Raw genomic sequence first — 13,299 nt, forward strand, 5'->3', positions numbered from 1 at the left:
ACCTGCAGGAAAACCACACTTGATTGATTGCCTCAGTATGTTGCTGTTTTTTTTAGGGGGGGGGGGGGGGGGGGCAGGGCTAAAAAACATACCTGTTCTTATTAGTGATGGTCAATGAGATGCAAAAAAATTTGATTTGTTGCAGGATTATACAAATTATTTATGCTGCTTGAAAATGAACCAATCAAATTTTGCTGAGGTAAAATTCCATTGGTCTATGTTCAAACTGCATAAAATAGCATACGCAATTTGCATAATCCTGCATCAACTTGAAATTATTTGCATCTCACTGACTATTCCTAGTTCTGATGTCTTCTGTGCACAGGTGATACTCAGTCCCCCTTTCTCGGTAGTGCAGCGGCGGCCATGTTTTTTGAAGACTGCCGAAGGTCTTCGGACACCTCAGCCTGTGGGACGGGCAGGTGGGCATGGTCAGAGCTTCAGTGGCGATTTTGAAAAAAAATGCCAGGGTGACTGTGAGGGAGGTGGAGCAATCACCGGTCTGGAGGAAAGACAATGGGACAGGTGAGTATTTTACAGTGCGCCCCTCCCCTTCCCCCATCCTTCCTTATTCAGACAGAGTCGATCACGACAGGTTCTGTCATTTTAGCTTTAGGTACTCTTGTTTTCAAACAGTACTCTAGAACCAAAAGTAAGTGCTGTTTCGCAGGGTGGGGGGGGGGGGGGGGGGAAAGGGGGTAATCGCAGCATTTTAGGCGGCCAACAAAAGTGTAGTTGCAAACTGATCAACGGCCGTTCCAATCAAATTAACGGAATTGTTTTTTAGCAACAGCTTTTGTGTCACTCATGTAAACATCGAGGTAGATCCCTCCCTCTCATCTTGGATGCTTGCCTCGGCTGTGTGCAGAGGCGTATCTAGAGGGGTGGTGGCATGGCACGTGCCATGGGCGCCATGCTTTCCTATCACTCAGACCTCAGGTCAGATTAATTCTGTTATATAGGGAACATGGCTACTTCATTTATGTATGTAGGGCACACTTGGCTTAGTGTAGGAAAAGAGGACAGAGAGGAGATAAGAAGAGAGATTTCCAAAAAAAGAAACTTCAGCAGTATCCCAAGCCAAGAAACTGCTGAAGTTCATAGGCAACTATAATATGTGTACATGAGAAAGGATGCTATTTTTAGGAGGGGAAGGGGGCTCTCACCAGAAGGCACAATTTCATTGTTTGCCATAGGGTCTATATTACCTAGATACGCCCCTGGCTGCGTGCGGCATTTCCGTGGCCCCGAAGGGCTCAAAATGCAACATGACAACGGAATGCGTGGGAACCGATGCTGAATGTTTTTCTGATTGGTAGCAGATGAGCGTCTAGCATCACCTTAACGAGCCACTGCCAGCCGACCCGCAGAAACCTGTGTGAAGAACCAGCCCTAAAAGCCAAATAATCACAGATTTATCACTGAACAAGAACAATAGTCAGGTAATAATATGGTAGCATCCTCATTCAAAACATACTGTCCAAAAAAACCCAAAAACATACCAGATATAAAATACACTCACGTTCACATATCCAAACAATTAATTTTTTGTCAGGAATTGTTACACCAACTAACCCTAAAAACATTTAAAGAGACTCTGTAACAAAATTTTGAGCCTTATTTCTTCTATCCTATAAGTTCCTATACATGTTCTAATCTGCTCTGGCATACTGCAGCCTTTTCTAGTTGTACTGTCTCTGTAACAAATCTTATCTTCTTTCCTCTGTCGGCTCTGTTGGGCTCAGGCTGGAATGTGTGGAATGTGCAGCACTGCTTGTGATAGGCAGAAGCTTTACACACCCTCTCCAAGCTCTCCTCTCAGCCTATCACACTCTGGTTAGCAGCCATGTCTTTTTTTTGTAAACACTGCCTAAAACTGGCAATTACAAGCCAGGATTGCAGCAGAGAGTGGCAGAAACAGCACAGAGGGGCACAGGAGAACAAAATGAATAGAATGGTATGCTTTTTATTGTAAGAATTTTAGAGTACAGATTCTCTTTAAGACCAATTTGCAGCTAGGTGGTGTCACCAAATGGTCCAATTCCATTGTTTTTTATATTTCGCTAAACCTCCCCTAGCTAACCTAATAGGGAACCCCTCCCCCTCCCTATACTTACTTCTGAGGGTTTTCAAGTTTGGAGTCACTCGACCCTTCCTTCTGGCTGGATATCAAGCCAAAATCACCTGCCCCACCCCTCCTGTGTCATATTGCCAAAAATCTCCCGCCTACCTTTTTGTAGCTCAACATACCAGGGGAAATAGGGCTGTTAAAGCCCTGATTTTCCCCCAATCATTGGCGAAGGGAGGGGTTAAGTGGCATGAAGCCCCTCCCAGATGCAACTGTGGAAGGTTAGGTTGCTGTGTTGATGAAGACCTGGAGAGGATCCCAGTGTGATGTCATTGCTGGAAAGTTTGGGTAACCCAATACATATGCAGGAGGATTTGGGGGAGGAGGGGCCACATTTAAGCTAGTAATGGGGTTTGTACCGGGGTGGGGGGGGGGGGGTTGACTAAAACCAATTCAATGTGTAGATAGACTTGCAAATATGCTTTAATGAAAGTGCTTCTACTTTATTATAATAATAAAAAAAAATAAAAATGCTAAGTTGTGGGAAGTATATAGTATAGCAGCGCACCTCTCCAGGGCAGAAACACATCAAAGCCTTCTACATAAACATGAATGCAAGCAACATGCATAGGATCAGTATCAACACATACAAATGGCATACTCTAATTGCCTACATGAATATGCATAGGGCATAATTACACATCTTAAGGTAATTGTATGCAAAGCTATGGCACATATGCCCATTAACACAAAATTGCCACCATGTTAGTATACATCAATGAGCTCCAGCTGAAGCCGTTATGTTAGATGCATTCTCCAGGGCTCCAGGCAGTTTACTGGATATATATATACACACACACTAGGCCTGAACGATTTTAGGAAAAAATTGAATTGAGCGATTTCTTTCTGAAATTGCGATTTCGATTTGATTCATGATTTCCTTCAAATCAAGCTTTGTTCCCCCTCTGTCCCCCTGTATTACTTTGTGCCCCCTTTGCCTCTTTATGCCTCCTCTGGGTATCTGTGCCCGCTCTGTTTCTCTCTTTGGCTCTCTGTGTGCCCCCTCTGTGTCTCCTGTGTCTCCCTCTGTGCCCGCACTGTCTCTGTGTCCGCTCTGTGTCTCACTGTGCCGCCTCTGTCCTCAAAGCTGCATCAGTTCTGGACATAGCTTCAAGCACGAGTCCAGCGATGCCCATCTATCCACTTCGCCTCCTGCAGGCTTCTAATGCACGGAATACTTCCTGTATGTCATGTGACATAGAGGAACCCGGAGTTTTGCCAAGCACAAGAGCCGGCAGAGGATGATAGAGGACGGACAGCGTTGGACTTGTACGGAAGGTATGTCCAACGCTGCGGGCCGCACACGCCGGGACTTTGGGGAGATTTGAAGCAATTTCTTTAAACTTCCCCCATGTGGAAATTATGTGATCACGATAATTCTCACTTTGACGATTCCAAAATTGTGATGTTGGTGATCGCGATTTCGGTTTAAATTCGATTTATCTTTCAGGCCTAACACACACACACGCACACACGCACACACGCACACACACCCACACACACCACTACTATAATGTAGACCAAACCTCCAACTATCACTTCTAAGGATGAATACCTCTCATCCAGGCTTAAAGCTCATATTTCTGTAGTCATACACTAAGATGACACTAATTATTGTCCCTTTCATTTCTTAATTGACCTTCTTGCTCACTGTGACCAGCTCTATGCATCAAGACGGTGAGCTCACATTATAGTTAGAACTGAGGAGAGACGCAGGGCCGAGGCAGAGGCGAGAGAGGCTCCAGCCTCAGGGTGCAGTGTAGGAGGGGGGGGGGAGGGCGCAGGGCGGAGGCAGAGGCAAGAAAGGCTCCAGCCTCAGGGTGCAGTGTAGGAGGGGGCACAGGGCGGGGCCAAGGCAGAGGCGAGAGAAGCTCCAGCCTCAGGGCGCAGTGTAGTAGGGGGCACACAACTCACTCAGCTATCATTCCCCTATTTTGTTCAAAGCAGAGAAATAAGAAAATGGGATACATGGCAGTGACTTCAAGCCAGATAACTAGAGATTAATGTGGTGGTGGTGGTGGTGGTGGTGGTGGGGGGGGGGGGGGTAAGGGGCCCTGGGGCACCTCTTAGTCTAACAGCAATCAGTGTGTGACGGCTGGGGTGTGAGGAATGGAGGGGCGCATTTTGGTGTCTTAAGGTGGCCATACACTGGCCCGATTTGCGCCCGTTTCGACAGCAGATTTGATCACTGGGATCGAATCTGCTGCCAATCGTTCACGCTACACGCCGAATTTCGATCCATTCCGTCCGATCCCGTCGATCGCGCCGTGCGGAAAATAACCGTCGATTGCCCGCGGGTAAAGAGCGCATCGCTAGCGGCGTTCGAGTGCCCGACGACCGACGCAATAGAGCCGCATACATTACCTGCTCCGCCGGCGCGACTCCCGGGTCTCCGCTCTTCTCCGTATCGGCTCTGGTCTGGTCTCCTCCGGCATGCTTCCCTTCTTCCTGTCCCGGCAGGAAGTTTAAACAGTAGAGGGCGCTCTACTGTTTAAACTTCCCCCAGACAGGAAGAAGGGAAGCATGCCGGAGACCAGACCAGAGCGGAGACGGAGAAGAAGAAGAAGAGCGGAGACCCGGGGGCAGTCGCACCAGCGGAGCAGGTAATGTATGCGGGCGGGGAGAGTGGCGGCACCACCAGCACAACAGATTGTGATTGGTTTCAGGCTGAAATCGGTTCACAATTAGAGTTGGGCCGAACGGTTCGCCTGCGAACGGTTCCCTGCGAACTTCAGTGGTTCGCGTTCGCGTCCCGCAGGCGAACCTTTGCGGAAGTTCGGTTCGCCCCATAATGCACATGGAGGGTCAACTTTGACCCTCTACATCACAGTCAGCAGGCCCAGTGTAGCCAATTAGGCTACACTAGCCCCTGGAGCCCCACCCCCCCTTATATAAGGCAGGCAGCGGCGGCCATTACGGCCACTCGTGTGCCTGCATTAGTCAGAGTAGGGCGAGCTGCTGCAGACTGTCTCTCAGGGAAAGATTAGTTAGGCTTAGCTTGTTCCTGTCTGGCTGCATACCTGTTCTGTGAACCCACCACTGCATACCTGTGCTGTGAACCCACCACTGCATACCTGTGCTGTGAACCCACCACTGCATACCTGTTCTGTTCAGTGGACCCGCCACTGTATACCTGTTCATTGAACCCACCACTGCATACCTGTGCTGTGAACCCACCACTGCATACCTGTGCTGTGAACCCACCACTGCATACCTGTGCTGTGAACCCACCACTGCATACCTGTTCTGTTCAGTGGACCCGCCACTGCATACCTGTTCTGTTTAGTGAACCGCCACTGTATACCTGTTCTGTTTAGTGAACCCGCCACTGCATACCTGTTCTGTTCAGTGGACCCACCGCATCAGTGCGCATACCTGTGCAGTTAAGTGAACCCGCCACTGCATACCTGTTCTGTTCAGTGGACCCGCCACTGCATACCTGTTCTGTTTAGTGAACCCGCCACTGCATACCTGTTCTGTTCAGTGAACCCACCGCATCAGTGCGCATACCTGTGCAGTTAAGTGAACCCGCCACTGCATACCTGTTCTGTTCAGTGAACCGCCACTGTATACCTGTTCTGTTTAGTGAACCCGCCACTGCATACCTGTTCTGTTCAGTGGACCCGCCACTGCATACCTGTTCTGTTCAGTGAACCCACCGCATCAGTGCGCATACCTGTGCAGTTAAGTGAACCCGCCACTGCATACCTGTTCTGTTCAGTGGACCCGCCACTGCATACCTGTTCTGTTTAGTGAACCGCCACTGTATACCTGTTCTGTTTAGTGAACCCGCCACTGCATACCTGTTCTGTTCAGTGGACCCACCGCATCAGTGCGCATACCTGTGCAGTTAAGTGAACCCGCCACTGCATACCTGTTCTGTTCAGTGGACCCGCCACTGCATACCTGTTCTGTTTAGTGAACCGCCACTGTATACCTGTTCTGTTTAGTGAACCCGCCACTGCATACCTGTTCTGTTCAGTGGACCCGCCACTGTGTATACCTGTTCATTGAACCCACCACTGCATACCTGTGCTGTGGACCCACCACTGCATACCTGTGCTGTGAACCCACCACTGCATACCTGTGCTGTGAACCCACCACTGCATACCTGTTCTGTTCAGTGGACCCGCCACTGCATACCTGTTCTGTTTAGTGAACCGCCACTGTATACCTGTTCTGTTTAGTGAACCCGCCACTGCATACCTGTTCTGTTCAGTGGACCCACCGCATCAGTGCGCATACCTGTGCAGTTAAGTGAACCCGCCACTGCATACCTGTTCTGTTCAGTGGACCCGCCACTGCATACCTGTTCTGTTTAGTGAACCCGCCACTGCATACCTGTTCTGTTCAGTGAACCCACCGCATCAGTGCGCATACCTGTGCAGTTAAGTGAACCCGCCACTGCATACCTGTTCTGTTCAGTGGACCCGCCACTGCATACCTGTTCTGTTTAGTGAACCGCCACTGTATACCTGTTCTGTTTAGTGAACCCGCCACTGCATACCTGTTCTGTTCAGTGGACCCGCCACTGTGTATACCTGTTCATTGAACCCACCACTGCATACCTGTGCTGTGAACCCACCACTGCATACCTGTGCTGTGAACCCACCACTGCATACCTGTGCTGTGAACCCACCACTGCATACCTGTTCTGTTCAGTGGACCCGCCACTGCATACCTGTTCTGTTTAGTGAACCGCCACTGTATACCTGTTCTGTTTAGTGAACCCGCCACTGCATACCTGTTCTGTTCAGTGGACCCACCGCATCAGTGCGCATACCTGTGCAGTTAAGTGAACCCGCCACTGCATACCTGTTCTGTTCAGTGGACCCGCCACTGCATACCTGTTCTGTTTAGTGAACCCGCCACTGCATACCTGTTCTGTTCAGTGGACCCGCCACTGCATACCTGTTCTGTTTAGTGAACCGCCACTGTATACCTGTTCTGTTTAGTGAACCCGCCACTGCATACCTGTTCTGTTCAGTGGACCCGCCACTGCATACCTGTTCTGTGAACCCGCCACTGTATACCTGTTCTGTTCAGTGAACCCACCGCATCAGTGCGCATACCTGTGCAGTTAACCTCCTGAGCGGTCTGGACGAGCTCAGCTCGTCCAACACCGCCGGAGGCTGCCGCTCAGGCCCTGCTGGGCCGATTTTTATCAAATAAAGTGCAGCACACGCAGCCGGCACTTTGCCAGCCGCGTGTGCTGCCTGATCGCCGCCGCTCTGCGGCGATTCGCCGCGAGCAGCGGCGAAAGAGGGCCCCCCTAGCCGCCTGAGCCCTGCGCAGCCGGAACAAAAAGTTCCGGCCAGCGCTAAGGGCTGGATCGGAGGCGGCTGACGTCAGGACGTCGGCTGACGTCGATGACGTCACTCCGCTCGTCGCTATGGCGACGATATAAGCAAAACAAGGAAGGCCGCTCATTGCGGCCTTCCTTGTTTATTCTGGGCGCCGGAGGCGATCGGAAGATCGCCTCCGGAGCGCCCTCTAGTGGGCTTTCATGCAGCCAACTTTCAGTTGGCTGCATGAAATAGTTTTTTTTTTATTTAAAAAAAACCCTCCCGCAGCCACCCTGGCGATTTAATCAGAACGCCAGGGTGGTTAAGTGAACCCACCTACCTACGTGAGTGCACGCAGTGTGATATACCACTCCGTGCATACCCGATATGGACAAAACAGGTAGAGGAAGAGGTAGTGGCAGAGCCAGAGGAAGGCCACCCGGCAGGTCTGCGCTAGGTCGTGTAAATGTAATTTCGTGTGGACCTGGCCCACAGTACAGTGCTCGGAAGAAGGCACGTCCCATCACCTCCCAAGATTGTCAGGACGTGGTTGAGTATTTAGCGACACAGAACACCTCATCTTGCTCAGCCACCAGTGCTACTACTAGCACCACTTCCGCTGCATTTGACACTTCGCAAGAATTATTTAGTGGTGAAATCACTGATGCACAGCCATTGTTGTTACAGCCAGATGAATTTTCACCAGCTCATATGTCTGAGTTACGCGGCAACATTATGGATGTAACGTGTAAGGAGGATGAAGGACCTACTGATGTTGGTGCATGTTTGGATTTGTCTGAGGCAAGCGAAGCTGGGCAGGATGATTACGATGATGACGATGATAGGGATCCTCTGTATGTACCCAATAGAGGAGATGAAGAGGGGGACAGTTCAGAGGGGGAGTCAGAGAGGAGGAGAGAAGTTGCTGAAAGAAGCTGGGGCAGCTCTTCGTCAGAAACAGCTGGTGGCAGTGTCCGGCACCATGTATTGCCACCTATGTACAGCCAGCCAACTTGCCCTTCAGCATCAGCTGCTGAGGTCCCCATAGTGCCCACATCCCAGGGTGGCTCAGCGGTGTGGAAATTTTTTAATGTGTGTGCCTCAGATCGGACCAAAGCCATCTGTTCGCTCTGCCAACAAAAATTGAGCCGTGGAAAGGCCAACACTCACGTAGGGACAAGTGCCTTACGAAGGCACCTGGAGAAAAGGCACAAACAGCAATGGGATGGCCACCTGAGCAAAAGCAGCAGCAGCACACAAAAGCAAAGCCACCCTCCTTCTCCTCTTCCTCCTCCATCAGGTGCATTATCTGCTTCTGCCGCTTTCTCCCTTCCACCTTCACAGGCACCCTCCTCCACTCCGCCTCTGCCCTTGAGCGGTTCCTGCTCCTCTGCCCACAGCAGCAGTCAGGTGTCCGTGAAGGAAATGTTTGAGCGGAAGAAGCCAATTTCGGCCAGTCACCCCCTTGCCCGGCGTCTGACAGCTGGCGTGGCTGAACTGTTAGCTCGGCAGCTGTTACGATACCGGCTGGTGGACTCTGAGGCCTTCCGTAAATTTGTGGCCATCGGAACACCGCAGTGGAAGATGCCAGGCCGCACTTATTTTTCGAGAAAGGCCATACCCCAACTGCACCGTGAAGTTGAGAGGCAAGTGGTGTCATCTCTTGCGAAGAGCGTTGGGTCAAGGGTACACCTGACCACGGATGCCTGGTCTGCCAAGCACGGGCAGGGCCGCTACATTACCTACACAGCCCATTGGGTAAACCTGGTGGTGAACGATGGCAAGCAGGGCGCAGCGGACCAAATTGTGACACCTCCACGACTTGCAGGCAGGCCTCCTGCCACCTCCTCTCCTCCTGCTACATGCTCTTCGCTGTCCTCCTCCTCCTTGGCTGAGTGGCAGTTCTCCTCTCCAGCTACACAGCCCCAGCTCCGCAGGGCCTATGCTGCATGCCAGGTACGACGGTGTCACGCCATCTTAGACATGGCTTGTCTCAAAGCGGAGAGTCACACTGGAGCAGCTCTCCTGGCTGCTCTTAAGAAACAGGTGGATGAGTGGCTGACCCCGCACCACCTGGAGATAGGCAACGTGGTGTGCGACAACGGCAGCAATCTGCTTGCCGCTTTGCATATGGGGAAGCTGACACACATACCCTGCATGGCACATGTCATGAATCTAGTGGTTCAAAGATTTGTGGCAAAGTACCCTGGCTTAGCGAATGTCCTGAAGCAGGCCAGGAAGTTCTGTGGGCATTTGAGGCGGTCTTACACAGCCATGGCACGCTTTGCGGAAATTCAGCGCAAAAACAACATGCCGGTGAGACGCCTCATTTGCGATAGCCCGACTCGCTGGAACTCGACCCTGCTCATGTTCTCCCGCCTGCTAGAACAGAAGAAAGCCGTGACCCACTACCTCTACAACTACAGTAGAATGAAACAGTCTGGGAAGATGGGGATGTTCTGGCCCGACAACTGGACACTGATGGAGAATGCATGCAGGCTCATGCGGCCGTTTGAGGAGGTGACCAACCTGGTGAGCCGCAGTGAGGGCACCATCAGCGACTTAATTCCCTACGCTTACTTCTTGGAGCTTGCTGTGCGTAGAGTGGCGGATGAAGCTGTGAATGAGCGTGACCAGGAACCGTTACGGCAGGAACAGGCATGGGACCAATTTTCATCTGACCCAGCTGTTTCCTCAACACCTGCGGCAGCACAGAGGGGGGAGGAGGAGGAAGAAGAGAAGTCGTGTGCAGAAGACGAATCAGACTCAGAGGATGATGAGCAAGGTGTTTCTTTGGGGGAGGAGGAGGAGGAGGAGGAGGGGACAGCGGCAGGAGAACAACCTCAGCAGGCATCGCAAGGGGCTTGTGCTGCTCAACCTTCCCGTGGTATTGTTCGCGGCTGGGGGGAGGAGGTTGACTTACCTGACGTCACTGAGGAAGAGCAAGAGGAGATGGAGGGTACTGGATCCGACTTTGTGCAGATGTCGTCTTTTATGCTGTCCTGCCTGTTGAGGGACCCCCGTATAAAAAACCTCAAGGGGAATGAGCTGTACTGGGTGGCCACACTACTAGACCCTCGGTACAGGCACAAAGTGGCGGACCTGTTACCAACTCACCGGAAGGTGGAAAGGATGCAGCACATGCAGAACCAGCTGTCAACTATGCTTTACAATGCCTTTAAGGGTGATGTGACGGCACAACGCCAGCAAGGTACCACTGCCACTAATCCTCCTCCCGTGTCCACGCAGTCAAAGACAGGACGCTCCAGCGATCTCATGGTGATGTCGGACATGCGGACGTTCTTTAGTCCAACGCCTCGCCGTAGCCCTTCCGGATCCACCCTCCACCAACGCCTGGAACGGCAGGTAGCCGACTACCTGGCCTTAAGTGTGGATGTAGACACTGCTGTGAACAGCGATGAGGAACCCTTGAACTACTGGGTGCGCAGGCTTGACCTGTGGCCAGAGCTGTCCCAATTTGCCATCCAACTTCTCTCCTGCCCTGCCGCAAGCGTCCTCTCAGAAAGGACCTTCAGCGCAGCTGGAGGCATTGTCACAGAGAAGAGAAGTCGCCTAAGTCACAAAAGAGTTAAGTACCTCACCTTTATCAAAATGAATGAGGCATGGATCCCGGAGGTCTGCTGCCCGCCCCAAGACTAAGTCAGTCCCCACACATACAGCATCTCTGCCTGCACGCCGTGTGACTGGCTGCCTGGCCTGCCCCAAGAAGACTAAGTCGCTCCCAGTCCCTCCACACAGCATGTCTGCCTGCAGGCCGCTTGACTACCTTTTCCGCCACCACCAACAGGGTCCGGGACTCCAGGCGGATTGCTGAATTTTTTAGGCCGCTGCTAGCAGCGGCCGCTGTAATAATTTTTCGGGTGCGTGTACATGACTGCCTAATTTTTCTGGCTGCACTGCGGGCAGCTGCAACAACAAAAGAAAAGGCATGTACATGCGCCCATTCCCCTTCGTGATCATTACCTTGCCGTGGTGAAGGGGCTTGCGTATCACAATGGAGCAATGACCGGCGCCTAGATGAGTGTCTTGGGGGGCACACCCACGATAATAAGGTCGTTGCCTCATTGTGGTCAGACCAAATTTGATCAGCTGGAAAGTCACTGTTCTGTCATTCAGCTGCATCAGCCAGGTGACCATATGGGCTGTAAAGCCACCAAAACCTGCACTCTCGCCATGGTGCGCACCAGTAAAGCACGGCCGTCACTACACAAACAGCTGTTTGCGGTGCGTTACACGATGAGTTTGGTGTGTCAGTGTGAAGCAGTACCTTAATTACACTACCTGATTGATGTATACACATGCAAGATGTTTGAAAGCACTTTAGGCCTGTCATTTAGCATTCAATGTGATTTCTGCCCTTAAAACGCTGCTTTGCGTCAAATCCAGATTTTTCCCGGGGAATTTTGGCATGTATCCCACTCCGCCATCCCCCCCTCCAGGTGTTAGACCCCTTGAAACATCTTTTCCATCACTTTTGTGGCCAGCATAATTATTATTTTTTTTCAAAGTTCGCATCCCCATTGAAGTCTATTGCGGTTCGCGAACTTTAACGCGAACCAAACCTTTCGCGAAAGTTCGCGAACCCGGTTCGCGAACCGAAAATCGGAGGTTCGGCCCAACACTATTCACAATCTGTTTGCAGTAAAGGTAGCCATACGATCCCTCTCTGATCAGATTCGATCAGAAAGGGATCTGTCTGTTGGACGAATCTGATGGCAAATCGACCAGTGTATGGCTACCTTTAGCCTTGGATGCTAGAGGACCTTGTCCTGGCTCTGGAGAAACGGAGCACTAGTCCTGCTCATAGGGGTTTATTGTAGTCACATAGGCATTACAGGCAGATCAGGAAATATATGGGTGGAGATACCGGCCTTATCTGTCCCTCCTGCGAGTGGGACGGATAAGTAGCCGGTGGGATGTTTTTTGGCTGATAGGAGTGACTGGGAAACTTTTTTAGTTGATCCCAGGCCGGTACCTCTACCCATATCTTTACTGATCTGCCTATGTGACTACAATAAATGTTGATGAGCAGGACTGGTGCTCCGTCTCTCCTCTCTTCTAACTACATGTTGAATCTTCATGTGAGCACACTCCACCACAGAGGTGTAGTACACTGTGTACTCCTATAGCCAGCATCTGGTGCCGAACCTTCTTGCCTTCCGTTTTACTATTCAGCTCCCATTATAGGTAGAACGTACGACACCCTCACAGCTTTTCAGGGGTGCATAAGTATAATGTGCTTCGGTTGCACTTTCTGAGTGTCTGTATCTCGCTCATTTCACTTAGTGTGCCCATCAGTAGGGATGCTCCTTCCGATCCCGCAGAATCGAAATTTCAGGAATTCCAATCAGAAAACGGAAATCCGATTTACTGCAACTCTGTAAATTCAGCCCGATCACAGAACTCAGGAGCATTGGACCAATCAGAGAAGGCAGAATTCTTCTGCAAATATTGGATTAACGTGGTCATTTGTGGACCAATCACAAACTGTTTTTCTGTTTTTCCTATTTCTATTTTTCCAATGTTTTTTTCTTCATTGTTTGCATTCTCTGGTGCAAAAAATGACTTTTAATACACTCCTCAGAATTTAGAGAACTTGGAAAAATGTAAAATCGGAAAACCAGACATTGGCATTGGCAGAAATTTAGAATGTCTGCAAAATCAGAAATTCTGACCATCCCTACTGCTCAGAGTTGATTCTGGAGGCGGGAATCTTTATACAGTAGAATATGGATCTGGGTGAAGGTGAATCTATGGTCTGCTTGGCTTCCGTGTTTTAGTTATTATGGGCTTGATTCACTAAGACTAATAGCACGCCTTATCAGAGTTAACACTACTTATCAAAGTTAACACGCCTTATTAGAG

This window comes from Hyperolius riggenbachi, chromosome 2 (genome assembly GCF_040937935.1).
Source record: "Hyperolius riggenbachi isolate aHypRig1 chromosome 2, aHypRig1.pri, whole genome shotgun sequence".
NCBI lineage: Eukaryota > Metazoa > Chordata > Amphibia > Anura > Hyperoliidae > Hyperolius > Hyperolius riggenbachi.